The sequence below is a fragment of the Choloepus didactylus genome, chromosome 1 (genome assembly GCF_015220235.1).
Source record: "Choloepus didactylus isolate mChoDid1 chromosome 1, mChoDid1.pri, whole genome shotgun sequence".
Lineage (NCBI taxonomy): Eukaryota > Metazoa > Chordata > Mammalia > Pilosa > Megalonychidae > Choloepus > Choloepus didactylus.
In genome coordinates, this window is record NC_051307.1 from 92915919 (window position 1) to 92939479 (window position 23561).

The window sequence follows — 23561 nt, forward strand, 5'->3', positions numbered from 1 at the left end:
GGAGATACAGATTTGTTACTTATCAGCATATAAGCACATAATTGGTATTTGAAGCCATGGGAGTAAATGAGATCACCCAAGAAGTGTTATAAAATTACAGGAGACGGAGCAGAGTCTAGGAAGGAACCCTAGGGTAAGTTTTAAGAGCAAGAGGAATGCAGAGAATCCAGCAGTAGAGAGTAGTAGGAAGAAAACTAGGGGGTTGTAGAAAAACAGAAACCAGAGCAAGAGAGTGTCTTAGGTAAGGCCAACAATGTTCAATGCTACGGAGAGGTGAACACTAAAAAGCTTCTATTAGATTCAACATTCAAGAGATAAGGGTTTCAGTGGAATTATGAGGGCAAAATCAGTTGGCAGTAACTGAAGAGAGACTCAAAGAAATAGGGCCTAAGGTATGCGGTTTAAGGCCAGATGGTTCTAAGTACCTAATGGGAAGGATATAGTAAAGACAGAAAGAGGCTCAAAATTCTCCTGCTGTAAAATGATATTACACAGAGCAATGCAATTCTTATTCATCCTGGTATTCCTTATACCCAGTATATGGCCTGGGATATAAAATATGTTCAATAAATATCTGCTGAATGAACTAAGAAATGAGAATATAACAGCAGAATTTTTCTATAAAATAATAAGGCAATTCTGCCTGTATACGCAAACAAATCTCAGATAAAATAAATCATAATTCCAGTTGTCTTAATTTATGCCAAAAAATAAGAAGTCAGGGAAGGGATCCTCTCTTCTGCCAAGAGACTTAAAAATGCTGATGTTTTTTGGCCCAAGAATTGCACTTCTAGGTATCCAGGCTTAAAACAAAAGATTAGAAATGGAGACAAAGACAATGTGCAATGGAGTCCACAGCACAATTTATAATAGTAATTAAAACAAAGAAAGAAAAAAAAAAAAAGGAAGAGGAAATGAAGGGGAAGGGGAAGGGAGAAAAGAAGGGAAGAAGGAAAAAATAACCTAAATGACTGACATTAGGAGAGTAACTAAGAAAGTAAATGAACAGTAAGCACCAATTAAAATGTTTATGAGTTTCTAACATGGGAAAGTGCTTACTATGATCATTAAAATTGCAAGTTACAAAGGAACTTCCGGGAAGATGACAGAATGAGGACAGGCAGAACCTACTCCTCCACCATAAAACAACTAGAGAACAGGCAGAAATTCTCCAAAGCTGCAGTTACGGTGCTCAGGAGAACAGAGAAAGACCACTGCAATATATAAGAAAGAGCTAGATGAAAAAGCAAGGAAACTATGACTGAGAAATAGGGGTGAGTGTACTCACATTACTACCCCTGAGGCCCGCAGGTGCACAAGGGCTGGACCAAGCAGCCAAAAAGCTGCACACTCCAACTATGGCTGCTGGCTGGGGGTATCAACCTTCTAAGTCCTACAGCCTAGAGTCTTTTCACTTGAGAGCCTGGGAGGCAGCAGATTCATTATACTCACATGCAGAGACCCTGCTGCAATGCTCAGGGCCACCTCTGATCCCTGAGGCTGGCTGCTGCGGGTACCCAGATATGGGGGAGACTGGGAAGCACACCCCTCAGGAGGACAGGGGGGCATAGAGCAGTGCTGATCTGACGGCTGGCAAGGGAGACTCTCTGGGTCCCGCAGCCTGGATCCTCTCTGCATGGGGGACAGGGCACTCATGGCTGGGCTGCATACATGAGCAGGGAGGAGGGGCGAGGGATGGAGCTGCATTGCAACACCAGGTGCTCTTCCCCCACCCGAAGCCATGGCTGTGCACTTGTCTGGGTCTTGCCAGCAAGCAAAACACAGCAGACTCCTGAGCCAGCTGCTGGCTGGTGAAGTTGACTCTCAGTACCATGACCCAAGGTCTTCCCTTGCAGGAGTCTGAGAACCACCAGATCCACTGTACTCACAAGCAAATTCTTTGCTGCAGTGCACAATGCCCATTCCCCACACTCAGAGCCGGTGGCTTCCAGCATGTCCAGACCTGGGAGAGACAGGGAGGCCCTCCCCTCAGGAAAGTGGGGGAAACAGATTAGCCCTGAGCTAATAGTTGGCCACAAAGGGCAACCCTCTGGGGCCAGCAGCCTGGTACTGGACTCTAACTGGACTCTAACCTGCCCAGCACACTGCTGCAATAGGGGAGAGGTGGGGTTGTGGGGAGTAGATGGCCCAAGAGCATCATCTGCTGGGAAGACAGGGAAAGGGAAATCTGGCAAGCTGCTTTTCTGCCCAGCCTCTAACACCCTTGTGAAAGGGGTTGCACCCCTGCGTGAGACCCAGGGCCTGGTTTTGCTGGGACTTGCTAACAAACCAAGCACCAAAGGAGACCTTCAACGGAAACTTAAGTAACAAAATCTTACACAAACAAGGGAAACTTTCAAAATAATCTTATCAAGATAATCAAACACTAAGAAACTAGGAAAAAATTACAAGACACCTGAAGAAAAAAGAAGAAAAAGATATGGCCAAGGCAAATGATCAAAGTAAATGTCAGAAGAGACAAAGAATTTGGAACAAATAATCAAAGACGGTCAAACAAATCTCCTAAATACCTTCAAAGAGATAAAGAGTATCAAAAAGAAACTAGAAGAGCATAAAGAATTGAAAGAATAAACAGAAAAACAGCAGATCTTTCATAAATTAAAGATACAATAGCTCAACTTAAAAATATACTAGAGACACAAAACAGCAGACTAGAAGAGGCAGAAGAAAGAATAAGCAAACCAGAGGACCGAGCAACCAAATTTAAATGTACAAAAGAAAAAAGGGAGACAAAAATGGAAATATTTGAATTAGATCTCACGGAAATGATTACAGTGCAAAGCACACAAATATAAAAATCATAGTTGTCCCAGAAGAGTAAAGAGCAAAGAAGATTATTTGAGATTGTTGCAGGAAATTTCCCAACCCTTATAAAACACATAAATATGCAAATCAAAGAAGCTGAACATACTACCAATAGAATAAATACAAAGAGACCTACTCCACGACACATGCTACTCAGACTGTCAAATGGTGAAGAGAAGGAGAGAATCCTGAAAGCAGGAAGACAGAAGTGATTCACCACATTCAAGGGAAGATGCACTAAGACTGAACGCTGACTACTCATCAGGCACTATGGAGGCAAGAAGACAGTGGTACAATATATTTAAGATTTTGAAAGAGAAAAACTGCCAGCAAAGAATTCCTTATCAAGCAAAACTGTCCTTCAAAAGTGAAGGAGAGGAAATAAGATGGAGGCATAGAGAGGAATTGAAGTTAGTGCCCCTGGAACAACTAATAAACAACCAAGAACAAATAGTAAATAATCCACAATAACTGCAGGGGGACAACCGTGACTATCCATACATCATACACCAACCTGGATTGGGAGGAATGCCTGAGATCGCAGCATAAAATCTGTAAGTAAAGACTGAGGACCCAAGCCTGGAGTCCCCTCCCTCCATGGCAGCCCGAACTGCAAAACCTCCCTGTGACAGAGAGCAGCACTCTCTGAACAAGCGAATATACATCAGTTCACTCCAACTTGGGGTTTTTATTAACAAACATGGACCGCTCAATACAAGCTACAAACCTCCAACAAGCAAACAGAGGCTTTTAGTGATGGCTGACCTTAAAGAGCCCAAGGACTTCTCTGTGCTGGGAGGGGGAGCCCAGAGGACCAGGTGCTGTCTCTCACTGGTGGGTGAAGCTGGGAGAACTGTGGACTGGCCCTGAAGAGGGACTTTCTGTCTCTTTTTCTCTCTTTCAACCTGGGTGGCTCAGTGGAGAAAGCAGCAGCCATTTTCAAACCACAGTTCTCTGACCCAGACCAGAGTGGAGACAGCAGAGTCAGAGAGACAAAGAACCTATTTAAATGCTGATGATCACTCCCTAGGGGATGTATCTTCCCTAAGAGGAAGAAGGTGGTACCCAGCCCTACTACTGGCCTCTGATTCAGAACTAGACCCCAGAGCCTGGGGGAAAACAGCCAAAACAGAAACCAAGGACTAAGGGGGCCATACTTCCTTATACCTGTCAGGAGCGACAGGCTGACAGGCACCACTTGCTGCACAGCGGCTTGAGGCTTCACAGGGGGTGGAATCTTCTAAGACACCCTCAGAGAAACTGATACTGAATATTGTCCCCTTCTGAGATCTCAGCCCGTTCTGGTATGGCAATACCTGATTGAGGTAATCAATGAAACCAGATGCCTAGACAACAGAAAACTACAACCTACACTAAGAAAAATGAAGTTATGGCCCAGTCAAGGGAACAAACTTACACTTCAACTGAGATACAGGAATTTAAACAACCAATGCTAAGTCAATTCAAAAAGTTTAGGGAAGATATGGCAAAAGAGATGAAGCGTATGATGAAAACACTGGGCTTACATAAGGTAGAAATCCAAAGTTCGTAGAAACAACTGGCAGAATCTATGGAAATGAAAGGCACAACACAAGAGATGAAAGACACAAGGGAGACATACAACAGCAGATCTCAAGAGGCAGAAGAAAACACTCAGAAACTGGAGAACAAGGCATCTGAAATCCTTCGCACAGAAGAACAGATAGGGAAAAGAATGGAAAAATATGAGCAACGTCTCTGGGAATTGAACGACAACATGAAGTGCATAAATGTATGTGTCATAGGTGTCCCAGAAGGAGAAGAGAAGGGAAAGGGGCAGAAGCAATAATAGAGGAAATAATCAATGAAAATTTCCCATCTCTTATGAAGGACATAAAATTACAGATCCAAGAAGTGCAGCGTACCCCAAACAGAATAGATCTGAACAGGCCTATGCCAAGACACTTAATAATCAGAGTATCAAACATCAAAGACAAAGGGAAAATCCTGAAAGCAGAAAGAGAAAAGTGATCCATCACATACAAAGGAAGCTTCATGAGACTATGTGTGGATTTCTCAGTAGAAACCATGGAGGCAAGAAGGAAGTGGGGTGATATATTTAAGATACTGAAACAGAAAAACTGCCAACCAAGAATTCTATAGCCAGCAACACTGTCCTTCAAATATGAGGGAGAGTTTAAAATATTCTCTGACAGACAATGAGACAGTTTGTGAACAAGATACCTGCTCTACAGGAAACACTAAAGGGAGCACTACAGACAGATAGGAAAAGACAGGAGAGAGAAGTTTGGAACACAATTTTGGGTGATGGTAGCACAGCAATGTAAGTACACCAAACAAAGATGACTCTGAGTATGGTTGAAAGAGGAAGGTTAGGAGCATGTGCGACACCAGAAGGAAAGAGGAAAGATAAAGACTGGGACTGTATAACTCAGTGAAACCTAGAGTGCTCAATAATTGTGATAAAATGTACAAATATGTTTTTACATGAGGGAGAACAAATTAACGTCTGTGGGAAATTGAGTCTTCCATGTTGCCTGAGGCATATCTAGGGTGGTGGCTTGGAACGCTAAGACACAGGCCTGCACAGAACACCGTGCAGGCCCGCCCTGTAAAGATATGCGTCTTGTGACTATGACGACAACGTTTACCATTGTCCTAAACCTAGACTGTTCCTTCTGATATGCAACAGGATGTAAACGTAGGTATCTGGTGGGCTTTCCCGAGCCTGAGGACATTTAGCATATACTCCCTGATCTTCTGAAATAAATAACTGGAGCAAAGGTGCATTATCGTCCACTTAGCACGAGATGCAGTGGGCCCCCTGCTCCCTTAATTCTTAACTTTGTGTCTGTGTCTCATTCCTGCGCCGCCCTGTCAGCAACAGGTTTTATCATATGCATTAAGATTTTCTGTTGTTTTTGGCCTCTTGGCATTTGCTTTGATTGATAGGGTTCTTTCAAGTTGTAAAAAAAATACCAATCTAATTTTTCAGAAATACAAAATGATGGTGTATACTTTCTCCAACTAACCAGCAGATGGCATCTGCGAGTCACCTATACCGCTCAAGTCAGTTCTCCCCAAATCTGTCTCTGTGGTGTGTGGGGAAATGATTTTTGTGGGGTTCAGTTGGTGAACTCAGTTTGGGTTTGTTGTTGGAGCTGTCCGCCCTGAACGTGGTGTGTGTGTCTGGGTGGTCAGGGAGGCAGGGCCGCTTTAACATTCAATCCTCCCAGGTGTTCCCAGAGATTCAAGGCTGTTTCAAGAGTCTAAGCCTTCATTTCGGTTTTGCCCCAGATTTTCTCTGTCGCTAACCCACAAACCACCGGCATTGACGAAGCATCCCTGGGTTTTCCGAGCAGGCCCCCTTTCTCAGCTGTGATCCTCCAGGACCTCTGCTGAGGGAAGGCTGTGCTACATCACTAGTGTGCCGTGCAGGGGTGCTCTCTGCCTGATGCAAAGATTAGCCTATAATTCGTGACTGGTGTAAGTTCTGAACGAAAGGCAGGTAGTAGAGCTGGGCCTCCCCCCTTTCCTCTTAGAAAAGACAGACGCCTTAGAGGGAGGTCATTAGCATTTCAATGGTCTCTTTCTGCCTGTGCCACACCTGTCTGGGTCACAGAACTGGGACCAGAAAATGGCCGAGGCTTTCTCCACTGAATCAAAAAAGGAACAGAGCTAGTCCGAGGCGACCCTCTGGCTCTCCAAAGGTCAGTCATCACCCAAAGCCTCTGTCTACTTGTTGGGGAGTCATACCTCATAGTGAGCAGTTCACACTCGCTAATTACAACCCCAGTTGGAGCTCAGCTGAGCTATATTCGCTTGCTGAGAGAAAGCTTCTCTCTGGCACAACGAGGCTTTGTAGCTCGGGCTATGGGGGAGGGGTCTCCTGATTTGGATCCGCAGTTCTTACTTACAGATTTCATGCTGCGATCTCGGGCATTCCTCCCAATTCAGGTTGGTGTATGATGAGTAGACGGTCACGTCTGTCCCCCTGCAGTTATTCCGGATTATTTACTAGTTGTTTCTGGTTTTTTTAGTTGTTCCAGGGGGACTACTTAGCTTCCACTCCTCTCTATGCCGCCATCTTAGATCCTCCTGATAAAGACATTATTCTTTGCAGAATTGAGGGTATAGATTCAGGGAGAACAGTGAAAAGGCTTCCATCAAGGATCGTTAACAGGTTACAGAAGCAGCTCTTGGTGGCATTTCATCGCATCATAGTATCATTCTCATTTCTTTTCTCCGTCTTTCTATTTCTCCTTTCCTCCTTCTCTTTCTGTCTTTGACTCTTTATGTCCTCTTCTCCCCAAATTTTCCCCTTTTTCTTTCCATTTATCCCTCTGACTCCTGATTTCAAGCTGCAACCATAAACTTTAGTTTATCCCCTCCAGGAACCTTCCAGCTAACCTTAGGAATAGCAATGGTAGTAAACTTCAAAGGCAGCCAAACCCCAGGTATAGAGAGATGTTGAGTGGGAAATCATGCTTTGTTACAATTCCTAATAAACCAAAAAGAAAATCCTTCCTTTCACCAGCAAACTGAATTAGTCTATAAATTTCCTCAAACCCAGCTGGTAATGCCAAAACACTAATGTGACTATTTAATCAGGCAATTTAGTTTTAAGTTAAACCTGAAAAAGTCTGGACACAAATCATTTTATTAAGCACGATAAGTACTGAGGAAAGTGGTAAGCTAGGGAAGAATACAAGGTGTTCTCCCCTCAAGGTAGTAGAGTTTACATCAAGAATATTCTCCACTCTTTCTAGTTCCACACAACAAACAAAAATACAGAATATTAAACAAAAAATAGGAAGAGAAGATACAGTAAATCTACAAACCAATGTAACTTTCAGAAACATCTTTTAATGAATTGGTGTCTGGAGACTAAAAATACAAAGAATACTTATACCAAATTTTGAGACTGTTCATGGAATCAATTTACATTGAGCTCCTGACCTCATGAAGCTTACAGTTTAGTAAGGGAGCCTCCATATATATTTCAGACATCCCCTACAGCATAAATAAAATAACATGCAAATAAAAAGCAACTATAATCACCCACAGTTTTTATTGCTACTATGTAATGCAAAATAGTACAAAGCTTAAAGACCCAAATTATTATAGTACACCATGCTAAATAATTATTAAGGCTTCTGATAAACATCAAAAGATTCCTATGCAAGCCCCAAACAAAATTAGTCATTCTCTACTGAGATAAGGAAGCATGTGTTCTACTGCATCTTAAGAGATAAAACTTTGTACCCAAATACAAATGATTTTACCATTCTAAGTAGTAAAGCTTCCCAGAACCTTTACTTCTTTTTTTCCCTAGTAAAATTATTTCATTTAATGATGATATCAATATCCAATAGCCTGAAATAAAAATTTACATGGCCTTCGACTGAATTGAATGTCACTTTCTTTTAGACTGTCCCTCTTTCTCACTGCAATAATTTCTAAACCACTTGATGCATTCAACCTTGTTCCAGTTTGCTAATGCTGCCATTATGCAAAATACCAGAAATGGATTGGCTTTCATAAAGGGGATTTATTAGGTTACAAAATTACAGTTCTAAGGCCATAAAAGTGTCCAAACTAAGACATCAGCAAGAGGATACCTTCACTGAAGGAAGGCCAATGGTGTCCGGAACACCTCTGTCAGGTGGGAAGGCACATGGCCAGCGTCTGCCGGTCCTTTGTAACCAGGTTGCATTTTAAAATACTTTCTCCAAAATGTCTCTGGGCTTCTGTGCTTCTTAGCTTCTCTCTCTCAGCTCTTGTGTATTCTTGCTTGTTCTCCCAGGGCATTTCTCTCTCGAAGTGTCTGGGGGTTCTCTCTTAGCTTTTCTGGGGCAAACTCTGGACTAGCATTTCCAAACGTCTCCAAGCATCTGGGTCTATGTCAGCTCTTAGCTTCTCTCAGGGGCAAACTCTGGATTACATATCTTAGCTTCTCTCCAAAAATCTCTCACAGCTTCTCTGAGCTCCTTCTCTCTGTGAGCTCCCTTAACGGACTCCAGTGACCTAATTAAGACCCACCTGGAGTGGGCAGGATCACATCTCCATGGAAATGATCTAATCAAAATGTCTCACCCACAGCTGAGTGGGTCACTTCTCCATGGAAACATCCAATCAAAAGTTTCTATCCAACAAGACTGGATTAAAAGATCATGGCTCTTCTGGGGTCCACAACGGTTTAAAACCAGCACAAACATTCTGTTTAACACTCAGATAAGGGTTTTTGAAAAGGCCACAGGTTACCAAATCCACAAGTATTTATCCAGAAATATGTGTTCGTGAAATTCTGAACCATCATCATTTAAACCTACCTCATTAATTGGTAACTACCACAGTTTCACCCTCTTTTGTCCAGTGGATCATCTTTTCAAAACCATTCTGAAAGTGCTGTTGATTTACTGTGGCTAACTGCCCAGCAAATTCCACACCCCAAAGCAAAGGTGATGTCTCTGTTTCAATGCCTCTTCAGTAACTGCCTTAATATCAAAAATATTAAGTTTCTTCCCCTTGAATATATTTTTCTTAAAACCTTTTCCAAGATCTTTTCCTAGTCATTGCAATTTTCTGATTCTTCCTCAAATTGAATCTGATGCTCTGGTCTCCTCCTAATTCTAACTGTAGCCAATCTGGCAACTTTGATATATGATATTATGAAAATAACTTTCTGTCTTTCTCCATCTTTCTGTGCCCTCAAATCTTCCCCATGCTGCCATAGCTGCTTGGTCCTCTGCTTGTCAAAAGGGAGAGACACTGTGACAGCAGATACAGCAGCCACTATCTCAGGACTCAGAGACTCATTTCTCTTCTTTGTAGTATCTTCTGTAGCTTTCCATAGTTGTAGCCTCCAAGCTTTTAAGTGATCTACTGTTGGGTGGCTTGGTTGTGCATTTAGTGTGCTTGATTCAACTTTCATGCCCTTAATAATATTTAAAAAGTCTTTTTTCATATTCTCTTTTACATTGTCTTGGCTCCTTGAAATTTTCTTGGAAATCTCATTGATTGGAACAGACTGCTCATCTTTATTACTATAGATCACACTGCAAGTGCCAAAAAAGCTTTGGATATTATTTTTTGTCCTGGCTGCTCCCTGATGAATGGCAAGCAGCAGAATTCCCACTGGGGATACCTTGGGACTCTCATTGGACAAAGCAGGGAGGGAACACCCCTGCAGAGGTCAGAACCCCAAGACTCCAGGACACATCGTGGAAAATGCTGCTGAACTGGGGAAGTGGCCCAAACCATTCTTTAATACTTTTATGAGAAATCTACTGAAAAAATTGTCACATTTGGGTTGTAATTATAATACATATTTCAGTATTTATATTTAAACATAAAACCAGACTGAAAGATCTTTGAAGTCAGATGCTGTCCCAAAAGGGATTTTGAACAATGTAAAACTTAATTCAGGGCAAGGCAGCTGATTTTCCTCAATACCTACGTGGTGAGGGGCTGAGAATTTATGTAGTTTAAAAGCAAACCGAAAGAATTTTTAAAAGACATTATTTCCCAGAAGTCTATTTAATGGACAACTACCTCTAGGACTAAACTATGTGATATATCTGAGAAGGACTAAAAAGATTAATTTGCATACCCTAACATTAACTTGTTTGTATAGTTTTCATACAGAACTTCTATGGGAAATAGGAACTCAAATTGGCTGTGTTTAGACCTGTAGAGCAAAAATAAGACATCATGTTACACCATAATAAACCTTACTCCTCAAGGCCAGGTATACTTCTCACTAAATTTTGGAACAATATTTTATAGTTCTCTACATGCCTAAAATTGTCATTCCTGTGTTGTTACCAGCATCTATAGCAGATTTCACACAGGGAAAACAAAAACTAGGGAATAGAAGTACATAGTCAACTTTTCTCTATCTCTTATAGAAGGAAAAAAGCATTTATGCCTTTTTTTTTTTCTCCCCCAAATAAACCTCAATAGAAGTGGTAAAACCTCTATGGCAGTAAATGCTAGGCAGATCTCCTTTCCTCATTTACAAATATGTATGTTTCCTTGTAACAGGGTATTCTGAGTGGAAGATACAAGGCCTGATCTCAGAAATTATTTCTATATTACACATTTGCAGATTTATACCCATTTACCCAAGCATAACTATTTGCTAATGATGAAAAGAGATCTGCCTGTCTGTTAACAGTGATTTGCCAGCACAGAGCCCAAAACAAGAACTAGCAGCGTTTCCGGCCCATTGCACACCCTGATTTGCTTTTCAGTTCCTCCTTTGGGTAGTTCCCTTCTGCCCATTTTAATAAACAGGTGGCATATTTGCAGATTTATAAATTTCCCTGAAAGCTGACATGCAGGTTATAAAAATAATGGGAGCATGAACATTTTATAAACTTTGAATATTAACTAAGAAAAAGGAAGGAAGAACCCAGAATTAAGAAATCTATCTTCTCTAAAAATGGTTAGCAAATACCACAAGATGTCAATATAAATTACTGTGGAAACAAGAAAATTTAAAGCTAATCTAATAAATTCACTTCTTCAATTTGGTTTTTTAAAAAGTCATCATGAGGGACTGGATCTAAGATGGCGGCATAGAGAGGAGTGGAAGCCAAGTAGTCCCCCTGGAACAACTAAAAAAAAAACAGAAACAACTAGTAAATAAGCTGGACTAACTGTGGGGGGACAAACGTGACCTTCCACTCATCATACATCAACATGAATTGAGAGAATGCCCAAGATCACAGCATAAAATCTGTAAGTAAAAACTGTGGATCCAGACCTCTGGAAGTTGGCGGTTAGGAGAGACAGCAAAAAAACACCTCCACAAAAAATACTAGATGAAAGCCAGAAAGTCACCCAGAACCAGTTCCAGCAATGTACCAGCTGGAAAAGGTCTGCTAAATCCACAGGAACCATGCACTTGGTGAAACCAGGAGTCTGTGTTCTGAAGCGAGTAAGACTGCTGAATATTCAGCAGCCACACTGCAGTGTGGGGAAACCATGGGTTGGTGTTTGGAGTCAGACTAGTTCTTTTTTAAAAACCCAAAAGTGGCTGCAGCTATGGAAGTGAGAACCGCACAGAGAAGCGCGGCAGGAAGGGTGTCTCCACAACCTGTGAGTACACCTCAGTATCTGGCGTGGACGATGGCCTTTTGCACACCTGCTGCTAATTGTCATGGAGCGAGGCAGGCAGAGGTGAGACAAAACAGGGAAAAAACCACGCTCCTTGCAGCGATCTTCCCAGCAGGCTGGGAACACTCCTGCCCTGCACCAGTCATTCAGCCATCCTTTCAGCAGGCTGGGAACGCCCCTACACGGCCTGGCAGCCCAGAACTTCCCTTGAAGGTTGGTGCGCACTTGTGACTTAGCACAGCCTTCCCTCAGCAGAGACCCTAGAAGGGCACGGCTTGGAAGAGGGACCCACTTGGAAATCCCAGGGACCCTACACCAATACCAAGGACTTGTGGGTCAGTGGCAGAGATAAACCGTGGCGAGACTGAACTGAAGGTTTAGACTCTTGGAACAGCCTTAAATCTCCAGGAACACCTGGGAGGTTTGATTGTTAAAGCCACCCTCGCTCCCTAACCACTCAGACACATACCCCACAGTCAGAGCAGACAGCACCAACTACACACGCAAAACTGGTGCACCAATTGGACCCCACAAGAATCAGACCCCCACATACCACAAAGACAAAGTTGGGGAGAACTGGCTTGAGGGGAATAGGTGGCTCGCAGATGCCACCTGCTGGTTAACTAGAGAAAGTGTATGCCACCAAGCTGTAGATCTGACAAATTAGAGAGAAGTATTTGAATTAGCATACTTATCCTAAAAGAACCCTATCAAGTTAAGCAAATGCCAAGAGGCCAAAAACAACAGAAAATTTTAAAGCATGTGAAAAAGACAAATGATATGAATAAGCCAAACCCAAACACCCAAATCAAAAGATCAGAGGAGACAAAGTACTTGGAGCAGCTAATCAAAGAACTAAAGACAAACAATGAGACCATGGCACAGGATATAAAAGACATGAAGAAGAGCATGGCACAGGATGTAAAAGACACGAAGAAGAGCCTAGAAGAGCATAAAGAAGAAACTGCACGAGTAAATAAAAAAAATAGAAGATCTTATGGAAATAAAAGAAACTGTCGACCAAATTAAAAAGATTCTGTATACTCACAGTACAAGACTAGAGGAAGCTGAACAATGAATCAGCGACCTGGAGTATGACAAAACAGAAAATGAAAGAACCAAAGAAAGAATGGGGGAAAAAATGAAAAAAATCAAAATGGACCTCAGGGATATGATAGATAAAATAAAACATCCAAATCTAAGACTCATTGATATCCCAGAAGGGGAAGAGAAGGGTAAAGGTCTAGAAAGAGTTTTCAAAGAAATTGTTGGGGAAAATTTCCCAAACCTTCTACACTACATAAATACACAAAGCATAAATGCCCAGCGAACTCCAAATAGAATAAATCCAAATAAACCCACTCCAAGACATATTCTGATCAGACTGTCAAATACTGAAGAGAAGGAGCAAGTTCTGAAAACAGCAAGAGAAAAGCAATTCACCACATACAAAGGAAAAAACATAATACTAAGTAGTGACTACTCAGTGGCCACCATGGAGGCGAGAAGGCAGTGGCACGACATATTTACAATTCTGAGAGAGAAAAATTGCCAACCAAGAGTTCTTTATCCAGCAAAGCTCTCCTTCAAATTTGAGGGAGAGATTAAATTTTTCTCAGACAAACAAATGCTGAGAGATTTTGCTAATAAAAGACCTACCCTACTTGAGATACTAAAGGGAGGAAATATAGACTTCTTTTGAAAATCCAAAGGAATACTCCTATACTTTTTGAGACCATTGAAAAATGTGTATTCTCAATTATGTTTTATTGGTTGGTGTAGATTAGATGCCATTGTCTGGAGACAGACATGGGATATATAGAGCAAAGGCATACAGGGAGCAGTGTTGGTGAAAATGTCTATTTATATATGGAGAGACATCTGTTATTGTAGTCATTGAACCACTAAATTTAAGTGGCAATTATTAACTTCTATTTCATACACTGAAACAAAAGAACATTAATTGTGGACCCAAGATTTGCTATGTATTGCATGGTTAATGGAAAATACTGAACCATTTTAGCTTCTGAGTTCAGACAGAGGGTTTGACCAAAAAAAAAAAAAATCTATTTACTCTCTGTTCTAGTTTGCTTATGCTGCTAGAATGCAAAACACCAGAAATGGATTGGCTTTTATAAAAGGAGGTTTATTTCGTTACACAGTTACAGTCTTAAGTCCATAAAGTGTGCAAGGTAACACATCAGCAATCAGGTACCTTCACTAGAGGATGGCCAATGGTGTCCGGAAAACCTCGGTTAGCTGGGAAGGCATGTGGCTGGCGTCTGCTCCAAAGTTCTGGTTTCAAAATGGCTTTCTCCCAGGATGTTCCTCTCTAGGCTGCAGTTCCTCAGAAATGTCACTCTTAGTTGCACTTCGGGTATTTGTCTTCTCTTAGCTTCTCTGGAGCAAGAATCTGCTTTCAATGGCCATCTTCAAAATGTCTCTCATCTGCAGCACCTGTGCTTTCTTCAAAATGTCCCTCTTGGCTGTAGCTCCTCTTCAAAGTGTCACTCACAGCTGCACTGAGTTCCCTCTTCAAAGTGTTGCTCACAGCTGCACTGAGTTCCCTCTGCCTGTCAGCTCATTTATACAGCTCCAGTGATCAAGGCCCACCCCGAATGGGCAGAACAACACTTCCATGGAAATTATCCAATCAGAGTCATTACCCACAGCTGGGTGGGGCGCATTCCAAAGAAACACTCAAAGAATTACAATCTAATCAACACTGATAACGTCTGCCCACACAAGATTACATCAAAGATAATGGCTTTTGGGGGACACAATATATTCAAACTGGCACACTCTCTGATCCCTAAGCTTGTATAGTTTACAGTTAGAATTCCTATAAATGAAACAAAATTATCTCAATGCATTTAGTTCCTTGGTTCACATAAAAATAATTTGAATAGCAAGGGTTATGTGTAGGAATGTTTGTAAATATACAAAGGAGGAAGAAGGGGAAGTATTGATCTGTATTCAGATTTATTTTGCAACCTAGGTATGGTGAGAATAGTGCAACAATATCCTCACCTGTAAAATTTATAACACAGCCACTATTTTGTGATATCAAATAAGATGACTATAAATATCTGAAAATTAAATACTCTTCTGAAACTTAAAAAAAATAATAATAGAGGGGCATATAGGGGAAAAAATATACCTATTGCAAACTAACTATAGTCAGTAGTATTTTAACGTTCTTTCATCAACAGTAACAAATGTACTATACCAATACTATGAGTCAACAATGGGGGGGTAGTTAGGGATACAGGAGGATTTGAGTTTCCTTTTTTTGTCTGTATTTCTTTTCTGGAGAAATGAAAATGTTCTAAAAATTGGAAAACAAATTAATTGTGGTGACGGATGCACACCCCCGGTGACAGTACCGGGGACAAATGACTGTTTGATTGTACACTTTGGATCTTTGGATACTTGTATGGTATGTGAACAATCTCAAAAAATAAAAAATTTTAAAATTAAAAAAAAAAAGTCATCATGAGATATTTTACAAATGCAACTCAGGCTCTTCCTGTTTCGGATTCTTTTTCATGATCCTCCCAAAATAAGCATTGGACCTCCTACTTTCACTGCTCTGGGTGTGCACATTAATTTGGAATTAATTAACAGAGTGCTTCACATAGTAGAGATTCAAAAATATTTGCTGCATGAGTTATAATACTAGTAAATGTGAAGCCAACCATATACTAAATAAATGTTTGGATTTATCAATAATTATTCATTCCTTTAGAGAGCCTGTTTGCTTTTAACACCTCAATGTAAATAACTACCTAGGAATTAAAGTTCTTCCACTTACTAGCTATGTAACTTTAGCCAGCTCATTTTGACTTCTGCTTTCTTTAACTGTAAAATGGGGATAACAATACCTTACCTTCCAACTTGACCTTCCTCCAAGAATTGTGAAGATCTAGGCAATAATAGAAGTGAAAATATTCTCGATAGTATGAAGGCAATTATCTACACATCCAATGCCCGATTTCTCTACAGATCTGTTGGATATGCTACTTAAACATTCTGACAACTTAAGCTCGACATACCTAAAACCAAATCAATCACTTGACTCCAAAAATTTGTTTCTCCTTCAGACTTTTCTAAATTTCAAATCTTGATGACTAGGGTCAATTTTTATTACGTTCCCTCACTACCACCCCCATCTAGTCAATCACCAAGGTCTGCTAATCTTCTTCATAATGGTTTCCTTCTTTTCAAGGCTACTAACACCTTCTCTTTATTATTTTTAGGTAATATTAGGTAATTGCAACTAATATTTAGGTAATTGAAATTGATCACCCAGTAGCCTTCTCTTATTCTCCAATAATCAATGTCCGTCCCAACGTCTTAGCTTTAGAAATGAATTTCCAATTGCCTACTAGTCAAATCTACCTCAACAGTGGTTAACAATCTGGAGTATATTGTATTAACCTCTGTGGTAGGTAGTTTCCACCATGGCTCCCAATTATCCCCACCTGCTGGTATTAACACCTTTGTGTAAACTGACCCTAGTGACTTGCTTTTAATGAACAGTGAAAAGTGATGGGACTTCACTTCTGTGATTAGGTTACAGAAGACTGACATCCATCCTGCTGGCACTCTCTTGTCCTCTCACTTCCTCATTCTGATGAAGCAAGCTGTGAAGCTGTGAGATGCTCTGTTGCAGGAACTGAGGAAGGAACTCTTCAGCTCATGAGGAACTGAGACCTTTGTCCAACAACCCAAAAGAAAATGAATTGTGCTAACATTCATGTGAGTGGGTTAGGAAGCAGATCTTTCCCAGCAGAGCACTGAAATGACTGTAGCCTTATGAAAGATCCAAAGCCAGAGGACTGAGTTAAGCTGCACACAGATTCCTGGCCCACAGAAATGTGAGATAATAAACATTGCTGTTTTAAGACAAATATATTTAAAAAAAGGCAAATTTGCAGGTTTCTCTGAAAAATGTGTCTTCTATTGGACCATTTCATAAATGAATCTTATTGCACAGTCCGCAAGAACTTGTACAAGTCTTGTTCACCTTCCTGCAACCCCAGTGAAACAAAGAGTAACAACAATGGGAAAAAAACCCTTCAAGTCTGACATTTTAAGAAGAGAGGCTGTGCAACTATTAAAAGCTATATAGCTTACATGTTGTGACTGTGTGATTGTGAAAACCTTGTGGCTCACACTCCCTTTATCCAGTGAATGGACAGATGAGTAGAAAATGGGGATAAAAATTAAATGATTAATAGGGAGAAGATGGGGGGATGGGATGTTTTGAGTGTTCTGTTTATTTTTATTCTTATTTTTATTTTTTGGAATAATGAAAATGTTCAAAAATTGATCGTGGTGATGAATGCACAACTATATGATGATACTGTGAACAACTGTTTTACACTTTGGATGACTGTATGGTATGTGAATATATTTCAATTTAAAAAATGGTAAAAAAAAAAGTAACAAAAAAACTTAAAAAAATTGGTTGTGCTGATGAATGCATAATTATATGATGGTACTGTCAACAACTCATTGTACACTGTGGATGACTGTATGGTATGTGGATATATCTCAGTAAAACTCAATTTTAAAAAAAAGAGAGAGAGGCTATGAACCACAACACAACACAACACAACACAATACAACATCTCATATCGTATTTCAAGATAAATTCCAGGTAGATTAAAAAGTAAATGTAGAACTATCAATTAATTTTAAAACAATATAAAAAACAAGTAATCACAAAGGCAGCCCCCTAATGTTTATGCAAGAACTTGAATCAGCTCAGAACTAACCACTAACTTGTTTCTGCTTATACGTGTTGAAATAGTAACATCCATCTCCCCTTGTTTCTGCTTATACTTGTTTTTTGAAATGGAAACAACTCCATCTCCCCTTGTGTGAATCCATAAAAACCTTGAACTCCAAGAACTTGGAGAGACCGATTTTTAGGCTGATCTCCTGCTTCATGACTAGCAATAAATTATTTCTGTCTTTGAAACCCTGGTCTCAAGGATTGGCTGTTGGGCCTATCAGGAAGACAACCCACTGCTTTTGTCTGGTATCACATGGAGGAAAAATAAAGGAGTGGGGGGGTGACTGGGACAAGTATGAAAGGGAAATATTTCACTATAACTTTTTACTTTTGGAAATTCATACCATGTAATACATATACCTATTAAAAAACAAAAATTTTTTAAAAAAGAGAACTCAAGCATAGTAATAAGAAAAATGTCAAGAGCTACTAGGATTGTATGTTACATGAATATATCTCAATAAAATTGCATTTCAAAAAAAGAGCTACTAGAAAAATAAATAAAACATACAAGCAAATATTTTACAAAAAAAAATACAATTAACCATAAAGAAAAATTAACTCAAAATGGATCAGGAACCTAAATATAAGAGCTAAAACTATAAAAGTCTAAGAAAATATAGGAGTAATCCTTCATGACAATGGATTTGGCAATGGTTTCTTAGATGTGACACCAAAAGCACAAGCTACAGAAGAAAAAAAATAGATTGGGCTTCATGAAAATTAAAAAACTTTTGTTCTGCAAACAATGCCATCAAGAAAGTGAAAGGACAACCACAGAATGGGAGAACATTCACAAATCACATATCTGATAAGGGACTTGTATTTAGAATATATAAAGAACTCTTATAACTCAACAGTAAAAAGACAACCCAATTTAAAAATTGGTAAAGGATCTCAATAGACATTTCTCCAAAGAAGATGTACAAATGGCCAATAAATACATGAAAAGATGCTCAACATCATTAGTCATCAGGGAAATGACAAGATAGCACCTACCACCCACTGGGATGGCTAAATTTAAAAAGACTGACAATAACAAGTGCTGGAAAGGATGTGGAGAAACTAGAATGCTCATTCAATGCTGGTGAGAATGTAAAATAGCACAGCTGCTTTGGAAAAGTTTAGCAGTTCCTCAAAAAGTTAAACATAGAGTTATTGTATGACCTAGTAATTCCATTCCTAGGGACATACCCAAGAGAAATGAAACATGTTGTCTACACAAAACTTGTATACAAATGTTCATATCAGCCTTATTCACAACAGCCAAAAGGTAAAAACAACCCAAATGTTCATCAACTGATAAATGGATAAACAAAATGTGATATATCCATACAATGGAATGTTATTTGATCATAAAAAGGAATAAAAAACTGATACATACTACAACATGGATGAATCTCGAAAACATTTGCTAAGTGTAAAAAGCCAGTCACAAAAGACCACATATAATATGATTTCATTTATAAGAATAGGCAAATCTATAAAGACAGAAAGTAGATTAGTGGTTGCCTAGGGCTGTGGTTGCCTAGGTCTGGGGGAATGAAAGGATTGGGGAGTGATAACTAAAGGGTACAGAGTTTCTTTTAGAAGTGATGAAAATATTCTAAAATTGACTGTGATGATATTTGTACTGAATACACTAAAAATCACTGAACTATACATTTTAAATGGCTGAGTTATATTTATGTAAATTATATCTCAACAAAGCTGTTTAAAAAAGTAATAAGTAAACATATGAAAAGAGAAAAAAACACTTTTCTACTGTCGTATAAGCTAAAAATATTTAAATAATGCTTAATGACAATATATGCAATCATGTTTTGCTAATGGAAATGTAAATTATCTGGTATAACTTTCCTTGAAAGCAATTTGCCAATATATACCAAGAATAATTAGAATACTTGAATTCTTTGATCCACTAATCCTATTTTGAAGTTTTAGCCTAAAGAAATAAACCCAAAAAAGAAGGGAAAATGGAAGCAGAATATATTAATAAAAATATATATTTCCAAAGAAGATAAAGTAAATTATGTTCCACACATTAACTCTTAAAAATCCACAAAAATTCTGGCTATGATGACTACATAGTTTTAATAGAAATAGGTGGAATATAAAATGTTACATGTACCAAGATTAAAAATAAGTAAAAATACACAAAAATAACGTTACACAATGCAGCCAGACTGATCGTCCTAAAATAAGATTTTATATCACATAATTTCCCTGGTTAAAAATTTCAATGACTCCCCCTACCTACAGAATAAAGCTCAAATGCCTTATAGTCTGGTATACTCAAGGCCTTCTATGACTTGGCCCATGTGTATTCTCCTATAACTCTAACAAAAAAGATCTTTTCATTTTGTGCAAGTTTGGATACATTATGTCCCCAAGAAAAGCCATATTCTTTAATGCAATCATACGGGGGCAGACTGATAAGTCTGCTGATTAGGGTGGAACCTCTGATTGAATTATTTCCATGGTGGTGTGGACCCTGCCCATTCAAGGTAGGTCTTGATTAGTTCACTGGACTACTTAAGAAGAGCTCCAGAGCCAATGCTGATGCTTGCTGATGCCTGGAGACACTTGGAGATGGGGACAGAAGGACGTTTGAAGATGCTAAGCTAAGAGATGAAGCCCAGAGTTGCCAAGAAGCTAAGAGAAGACCCCCAGACACTTAGAAAGAAATGCCCTGGGAGAAAGAAGCAAGGACACCCAGGAACTGAGAGAGGAGCCCAGAAACATTTTGGAGAAAGTAATTTTGAAAAACAACCCAGCAGCAAAGGACCAGCAGATGCCACCTACGTGCCTTCCCAGCTGAGGGAGGTATCCCGGACACTACTGGCCTTCCTTCAGTGAAGGTATCCTCTTGTTGATACTTTAGTTGGGACACTTTTATGGCCTTAGAACTGTAAATTTGTAACCGAATAAATCTGCTTTATAAAAGCCAATCCATTTCTGGTATTTTGCCTAACGGCAGCTCCAGCAAACCAGAACACGCTTGCAATATAGTGTTCTGCTTCCACACCTTTTCTTATCTTCCCAGTCAGCCTGAGGCATCTTACCTTAGAATGAGACCTATACTTTCTTCAAAGTCCTCCTGACTCTAGATCTATACCAAGATCTATAGCAAGATCTATATCACCCAGTTGGTCTAGAACAATCCCAGTTTATATCTTTTGTCCCAGTATAATTACTAACAGCAATACTTTTATTTTCAAAAGTTATCTCCATTTGGTAATAAATTATAAGGCTATCCTATTCCTGACTCAACCCACCGAACTCTTTCCTCTCAAATACTAGAGCATTAAGATCAGTTTCATTCTTTGGTTACCTTACTATGCAACAGAAATAAATCTTAGTAAGGAACTTTTGCAGGTTCAGGGTGTACTGGGCAAAATGGAAGTCATAGTTCATAACTTAATAAATTGGCTGTGATTTTAAGTAAATACAGAATTAAATTTCTAAGTCTACAAAGCCAAAGCCCAGGGTCTGAGCCACAGGGTCTTTACTCCATAAGACATAATCAGAAATCTCTTTTTTTTAAAATGAGATAGTAGCAAATTACAGTACAGATTAGAGTTTAAGGTACTAGTGGGACAGCTAATAAAAATATCCAGGTAAGTAACTGGTACATGCCTCTGGAGTTCAGAAAGATGTTTCATGACTCGAGAGTCTACTAGCTGAGGCCGTGGAAGAGAATAAGATAACAAACAGAAAGCATGTAGCCTAAGGAGAGATGATGGTGGCATATCGAACCGGCCTTTAAAGTAAAAGAAGAGCCAAACAAACTGAGAAAGAAGCAGTTGGAGGAGTAAAGGGGAAAGCAGGAGAAAGTAGTGTCAAAAAAAAAAAAAAAAAAAAAAAAAAATCCATAAAAGAATGGGAATAAGAACCTAAAAACATCAATTGTATTTAGATCTAGGAGGTCACTCATGTCCTTCCTAAGGACTGAAACCAACTGCCATAGGTTGAGGAATAAATGACGGTTATATAAAAGTGAGTAAATACTGCTTTCAAGATGATAAGACTTGGTTGATTTTTATTGTTGCCATTGTTGAAAGTCTAGATACTTTGAGCCCAAAGGGAAGAAGCCAGGACAATGGGGAACACTGCTTGATCAATGTCCTAGAAGACAAAGGGGTAAATTAAATTGAAGGCTAGGTAAAAAGATTAGCCTTGGACAGGAAAGCCACATTAAAATCAAAATACATATCAATATGTAAATGCAATAATGCCTTATTTAATTCTTGGTGAACAGTTCCACATAAGCGAATTTTCCAGACACTTAAATTTTTCCTTTCAAGCATTTAAAAAAATTTTTAGCTATTTTCTTTGAAATTGTTCTCCTCTGTATCATACTGTTCTCTGCCTCCTTAAAGAGTGTGTTGGACATAATTTACTCTTTACTAGAAGACTTAAGGTCACTGTAACTGTAATTATTGCTCTAGGAAGAAATATAGCTGAATCTGCATTTTAATTTTTTGAATCTTCGGATGTCCCACATTGTCAGTTGCCATTTCCTGTTTCATTTTACTAATGACCTTCTTTTTCATTTGTACTTCCAATAGATGGTGGCTTGAAAATTATATAACCATTAAATAATACCCTAAATATATTTAGGGTATTATTTAGTGGTTATATAATATGAATATATGAAAGTAAAGAAGTAAAGTGCATGGCCTTATGACAACTCTCTGCAGGGCTAAAAAATCTGTTTCACTTTTCTTCACTAGAAAGACTGAATTTCACAGAGTTGAGGATGTCAGAAAACTGACATCTAACTACCTGAAATGTTACTTGATCTTACTTCCTTAAGTCATATCAAAATATCCCTGCCAAGTAATTGATAATCTGATGGTTAGTCTGAAACCACACACACACACACACACACACACACACACACACACACACAAAGCATCATGCTGATTCCAAAAGTGAGCCTAGACATCTAAAAGTAACTATCCTTTCCTGTCCTAGTCATTTACCCATGATGCTATAATCTTCTACACTTCATTTCTATAGGTTACTAATAAAGTCATTTGTACACATTTCATATATATGAATATTACTCGTGATAAATGTATATCCTTCACAAAATCTTGGTTTTAAGGCTTCTCAGGTTTCACATAAATTTCACAAGTACAACAGCACATGGACTAAAACGGAGTAGGCAAACACACAGGCCCAGTGAGTTAACCAAAACATTCACCCCTTTAGTTCCAGTACCTGTTTCATTCATTTCTAAGATCTGGATAGTTATTTCCCCCTATAATCTACATATCAAAAACCAAAGCCAAACAAAACAACGCTTGCTACTCCAGGACTCTATTCCTGTTCTTTAAGTCTTTCATTCATATTAATGAAAATTAAAAAAAGTAGAATTTCTCATCAAGACAGCTTTTAGCTGACCTGATCAACGCAAAAAAAAAAAACATCTCCAGGCTCACTTAGTTTAGAGTATCAGAAGCAATTAGCATCTGCACCTCTGCAGGTGCTGTAAGGTGCAGATGCTATTTATGTAAATTTCCACTTCTAGGTCACAAACATTCTGAGGGCAAGAATCTCTTGTTTCATTTATTCCATTCAATAACTTCTCAACAAATATGTTTTGAGTGCCTACTAATTGCTGTTGGCTGGAGAGAGCTGAGTTCCTGCCCTCACAGTCTAACAGAGAAAGCTGGCTTTTAAACAAATTACAACAACAATAACAACAACAAAAAGAGTACAGAATTAAATCTGAGGGAGAATTAACTCCCCGGATGTTAATCCCTGAGGGAGTTCAGGGATACTTTCTGTATTATCCAAA

The 23561-nt window shown here is 39.2% G+C and overlaps 1 protein-coding gene across 2 annotated transcripts in view; it reads right to left on the reverse strand.

The window, feature by feature from the left end:
- The window catches only part of OSBPL11 (oxysterol binding protein like 11), a 137350-nt gene that overhangs the window by 112640 nt on the left and 1149 nt on the right, over positions 1–23561 (reverse strand). The window lies entirely within an intron of this gene.